The sequence below is a fragment of the Saccostrea cucullata genome, unplaced genomic scaffold, assembly GCF_032062105.1.
Source record: "Saccostrea cucullata isolate Sc308-1 unplaced genomic scaffold, CSIRO_AGI_Scuc_v1 ctg21690, whole genome shotgun sequence".
Taxonomy (NCBI): Eukaryota; Metazoa; Mollusca; class Bivalvia; order Ostreida; family Ostreidae; genus Saccostrea; species Saccostrea cuccullata.
In genome coordinates this window covers 1-6,371 of record NW_026936083.1, presented here as the reverse complement: position 1 = coordinate 6,371, position 6,371 = coordinate 1, and the positions used below count along the sequence as shown (strand labels likewise).

Below are 6,371 nucleotides of genomic sequence, written 5' to 3'. Positions count from 1 at the left end.
TTTCTCATATAATTATGATTCAATTCTTTCCCTTCAACACTACTGAGTATTTTAAATGTGTGGTTACTCGATCAAAATGTCTTTTGAATAGGACGCATTTTACCTTAACATTTTACCAGCAGAATGCCTACTGTGGGAGGTTAACATTAATTACCGTTACATTGCCAAAAATTTCAACTCATTACCGCTACATTTTTTTAAATTTTGGATCGATCATTACCGCTACAATATTTTGACCGAAAACTACTCATTACCGCTACATATTGAATCAGTCGAAAACGACTCATTACCTCTACATATTGAACTATACGAGTTCCAATCAGCAGAATTCACTCACTATGTAGTGAAGTACAATTTCGATTTGAATTCTTATCAAAAGAATGTAAAGACGGTGGGTTATATCTATGAACAGTGCTTGATTTTATTTTTCAACTTTTAAACGTTTTTTATGAAATAAAATAGATTTTAAATAAAAATAAAATGTAAAAAAAAAAAAAAAAAAAAAAAAAAATCAATTCAACTCCTCGTGGTGAGCAGGAGAAACAGGACATTTAAAACATTGCTGTGACGTCAAGCCTTTGTTCTTGCAGTCTAAAAATTTACCTGTAGCCGTCCGATAATAATAATTACCAGTCTGATAATATATTATCGGACGGCAATGATAACAAAATCGGACGGTATTTAAAAAACAAAAAGAACAGTGAAATTAAGATGAAATGTGTTCAGAAACCCCCAATAAAAATGTTAGGAAAAAAATTCAGGGAAACCAAACGCAAGGAAATTAAGTTGATCACAATACAAAATAGCAAATCCTTGAAAAAAATCCGAGTTTAAACCTTCCACAACATTAATTTTCACTCTTTAAAAGAGTTTTTGATTCAGCACTTTGAATAAGCGAATTTAAATCCATTTCTGAAAAAAAGATTCTGCAATCTCCTTTTATGTTTGTTCCCCAATGGCCACACTTTCAAAACCTGAGAATTTCCAATATCTAAGCTAAAAATTCAGCTAGGTTAAAAATCCGCATTTTACTTGCCATGGTGATGGTTATAATATCACCTAAAATTATGTCAGTATCAATGTCAATTTATGCACATCATAAATAAAAATGTTCCCCCCAAAAATCTTTCACCACCGTACCCCTGTCCTGCTAAACGAAACGACTGCCATTGAATGAATGAAATGAATGAAACAAGAGTTCACTCACTCTTTTACTGTTCACTCATTTCTTTTATCTACTTATCAGATGGGTAGAAAACAATTGATGCCTAAACTCCCATTGTGTTATTATCGGACTCCTCCAGGTAACTTTTGGACATTTAAATGGCAATGTTTTAAGTAAGATATATGCCTCATACTATTCTATATGTAAAATTATCAGACAGTTTTCGGCCCTAACGGGCCTCAAACAGTCTGATAATTTTACATATAGAACAGTATTCGGCATATATCCATTACATACAAGTATAGGTTGTACTTTAAATCAATCTGTACACACATAAGAGGCTGGTTAACGATATAGGCATTGTAGCGGTAATATATACTTTTATGTGTAGCAGTAATGTAACGTTTTTGGTAGCGGTAATGACTATGTAGCGATAATGAAAATTTCGAAAATGTAGCGGTAATGATACGCACCTCTACTGGTATATAGAAAGAATGCCTTTAAAAGAGTCATGCTTACCGAAAGATATTGTGAAAGATATTGATCTCATGAAGATATATAAAATGATATTCACCATTGGAAAGATAAAATATAGAATTTCAGATAAAGAGTACTGAGATTTAGAATCCTAGCAATACAGACATCAAGTTGCACTGATTTTTGTTTTTTGTTTTTGTGGGGGTTTTTTTTTTTTTTTTCTTTTTTTACTGTTAAAGAAATAGCTGTTTACTCCCTAAGTCGAAATACGTTATTTTTAAAAATAGGGGGAAAAAAATAGAGTCGCCCACGTTGGGACTCGAACCCAAGACCCTCAGATTAAAAGTCTGATGCTCTACCGACTGAGCTACGCGGGCTACATATCAATTTTAAGGTGACTGAACAATATGTCGTTAAAAGTACTACATATGTATCTTGCGCTACATGGGTTGGCACTTTGGTACATGTAATCTACCTATAATCATTTCAAACACAATCTTAGACTGGTATTGCCTGTCTGATATCCGATTTTCCTGCGTACGGTAAAGACAGGCAATACCAGTCTAATACAATCTCTAATCATGGGTCAAAAAGTGGAGTATTTCAATGCATTAATCCATAGACATTATTTTATGTCTCTGATTAAGCTTACACTTAAAACATCCACAACCAGGCATGCAATGTTTGATTCTAAGATCAAATGGAATTAGAAATTTGCTCAAACGACATTTCTTATTGAATCGTTTTATGATCGGCGTGCCGTCAAAACTCGGAATATATTAATGTGTACGTCTACAGCGAAGTCTCGGAAATGACGGAATTAAACGAGATTTGCCGATAACTTCGTGCGACCTGATATTTTTAGACATTTGACAACCAATATAATGATCCTTAAATGGAAATGATTATGAAATCAGAAACAATTAAATGCATAACTGACTTCTTCATGAAGTAATGAATGTATAATTCATTAAAGTTTTCATTTGTATAGTTTAAAAATAGCCTTTAACAAAACTGTGAACAAGTGCCTCGGTAGCGCAGTAGGTAGCGCGTCAGTCTCATAATCACAATGCAAGAGCGATCTGAAGGTCGTGAGTTCGATCCTCACCCGGGGCATATCTTTTTTTCTTTCTGCAAAATTTATGCCACCTTACCTTTATACCTTTCTTGTGCGTTACTAGTCACACCTTGTTAGACTTCATGCTTCCATCTGTTCAATTATATAGGACCTGTAAACAAATTATTATACATACATACGCATTTAACTGAAAACGTAATGCAACAGTTCAAAATTTAAAATAAGCAAATTCTACTGTTATTATTTATATATTTTTTTTAATTAACAATTTTAAGGTAAATTAAATAACTTAAGCATGAAAACCACCCGTGTCTATATTTGATAGGTCAGAACAAAATCATCCGTGTCCATGGTTTGAAAGTTAATATTAGAACAACCTAAAACAACAAAATAAAACTAAATATGAAAAAATACATATAATGCATGATAGCATAAAATTTATCTCTTAGAAAAAATTGAGCTATATATGTTTTCTACTGATACAATACTTTTTTTTTCTTTTTTATTATTACATTATACGTATTACGTAGAGTTGTACTACATGTAATAAATCGCCGATCGTAAAACAATCTTGAATCTATCAAAACAATGTTATTATAAAAAAAATGTTTTTTTTTAATGACAGTGACTTTCTTACTTACTTCTGTTATGAAATTTTCATTAACCACATCAGCGGAGTTAAAATGAATTAAATTTCCCAAAACAAATCTCTTTTTTTCGTTACTTACCGAATGCATTTCGATTTGAAATCAAGAGTTATCTTTCGTCTCACGTTGTGCATGCTTATGGATCTGGCTTTAAATAATATAAAATAAGTAAAACATAAATCAATAAAGTGTTGCTGTTGTAAATATTTGATTTTAAATTATAGTGGTTCTTTACATATGAAACTTGAAAGTATGCCTGTACATGTTCAGTGTGCATAAACGTAATTTTCATTAAACACGTTGAAGTTAAAATAATTCCCCTACACAAAACTACCTCAAGAGTTATCTTTCCTATCACATCAACCGAGTACAAAACGCACTTTGAGAAGGAAACTATGATACTACCATGATACGACATATAGAACAAGTCAGGTTTGTATAAAGGTACAAATGTACTGGCATTTACATCATAATAGATATATGCAAATATTTATTAATAATGTACATGTATTTATTGATTAATTCAATTCTTATTGGCACTAAAGCACAATATATATACATACAGAAATGTGTTGTTAGCCATATTATACAAAATATTAAACTGTAGCAAGATTGTTTCTAATATTAAAACAGTCTCTGATTTATAGACATACTTGTTTTGTTATACATAGGATAATCCAGTAAAAAATGTTTTTCATCTTCAACAATAGTTTCACAATGGAAACAAAATCTATTTTCTCTAGAAATTACAGGATTACAATATCTACCTGTTTCTACATAAAACTTATGTGAACTTATGCTTAATTTGGAAAGATAAAAAAGTAAATTCTTATGAAGTGGAAAACATACAACATATGGTTGGATTTCCAGCTTCTTAGCCTCATAATTGAATAATGTACTATAAAATGACAGCCTACCGCATTGAGTATTGTTAATGTGTTGGAGTTCAGAAAAAAAATTAAGTTTAGAACTAAACATTTTAAAATCTGTGTCAAGCGTAAAACGTTAAAAAAGTCCGCTGGCCGTACCATATTCTAAATGATCTTAGCCTTGTCTGCAGGAGATGATTAACAATTAACTCCTCATTCCTTATGACTATCTTGTATCTTCTAAGAATCTATCTAATACCGGTATTGAACAACCGTGTTAGTATTGTATCTTAGTGTCTGTGATTTGACTAAGGGGCTTGATAAGACAATTAACATCGCATTTTCATTATGACACAGAAAATAGAAAAAGGTATAAATTCTCGGTAAATCTATCAAAATTTACAAAGTTAACAGAATACACTTCTGAGCTGAAGAGAACTTCCTCACATAAAATGTCCCTGGTAATATTCAAATTATTTATCTCCACATTTATATGAAAAGTTGTATGTACTTCTTATAATTTAAAATCAAGGTAATTATAAATGCTATCAAGTTTCTTGGAGAAAAAGATCACTAATAAAATTTATGAAATCATTTTAAATATATTTTCAATATTAGTTTTATGAAAGCTTTCGAATCGTCAAATACTATCAGACAACACGTACGAGTTGGGGTAACCCCCCCCCCCCCCCCCCATTGTTTATAAAAGAATAGTCTTTTACAGTTAGAGACTTTAATTAAAATTTTCATTGAAGAGCCCTCCAGCCTCTAACACCTTAAAAAAAAAACTATGGATACTGTAGTAGGTCACTTTTTTCCAAGTAACCCCTGTTTCTTGTATCTCTCTCTGCCCCTCCCCCCGCTTTTTCCAAGTAAATATGATGTACTTGGGAAAAAAGATGCTAGGTTCTTGAAATATAATAAGAAACCAATATGTGTATCCTTACTTATTACATCTGCAGAAATACGTACAAGTCTTTTATTTAAAAGAAATATAGTTCGAGAGAGTTTTCTGCCTTCCAATACACTATAGTAAATAAATTAATACAACATTTCTCTGTAGATATTTTTGTGTACGTTTGGTATACATCATAATTTAGTCGGTCCTACTAAACAGAGTACGCTAGTACGAAAGAGTACTTTAGAGTACGCTAGTAATATTTTATAATTTAATGCAATTAAACTGCTTTTTGTATGTTTTTCCACTTAAGTTTAACATAATGAATATATATTTTTTAAATAAAACTTGCATGTTTTCCTTATTTTAGGAGTTATTTCACATTTTTGATTTTAGGTTACGGTTTATCGTTTGATCTAAATCTAATTTAACTTGAACATGTTGAAATGTTTCATTGTGAATGTGCAATATATATACACACGCAATTAATTCAATATTTGATAAAATTTGATTGTAAGTCTTTAGTAAGCAAATCTGAAACAAACTATAGTGATCGAGATTGGGGTATTAGTAATCTTGAATGCGTTGAATTATGGATGTTATTTTCTTGTCAAAATATCGCTAAAACAAAACAAACATTGCAATATAAGTTTATGATAATGTTTAATCAAGTTGTACATATATAAATAAACAAATCACATTTATTTTTCTAGCGTACTCTAAAGTACTCTATCGTACTCTAGCGTACTCTGTTTAGTAGTACCCTAATTAAGCTATGCACAGCTAAGTTATAAGTTCCCTATATAAATTGAATACCGGTGTTTATAATAAATAAATATACCTCTAAGTTTCACACGCTTTGAATCATAAGTAAAGATATTTGTCACTCACCTTAATCATTTTCCAATCTCCGCAGTTTTGATAACTTTTCCATTCTCCTCTTTATTATCTTGTGTTAGAGTTTTGTAACAGCATTCTCCACTGTCCACTCGGTTGGAGGCCTCTAACATGATGGTCCACGCTGTTCGTTTCGGCCAAAATTATCGATTTTCTCACGCTTGGAGTTGATGCGTTTCATCCCAGGTGCAGGGATTACGCAATCAAATTCTTCAGAGATCGAGCAACTGTGCTTTGATATTAGCGATTGACCTGACCCCATAACAAGAATTGTTTGGGGTTTTTCGCATAAAATTAAAGGTTTCACATCCATTGCACTTTCTACGAATTATTTTGAAAT

General features: G+C 31.4%; 2 non-coding genes across 2 annotated transcripts; one reads left to right on the top strand and one right to left on the bottom strand.

The window, feature by feature from the left end:
* Positions 1-1,946: 1,946 nt before the first annotated feature.
* On the bottom strand, positions 1,947-2,019 carry Trnak-uuu (transfer RNA lysine (anticodon UUU)). The gene has a single exon. It is a non-coding gene; the product is annotated as a tRNA-Lys (tRNA).
* A 649-nt stretch (positions 2,020-2,668) lies between these two features.
* Positions 2,669-2,758, top strand: Trnam-cau (transfer RNA methionine (anticodon CAU)). Its single transcript is given in 2 exon segments — positions 2,669-2,705; positions 2,723-2,758. It is a non-coding gene; the product is annotated as a tRNA-Met (tRNA).
* Positions 2,759-6,371: the final 3,613 nt, after the last annotated feature.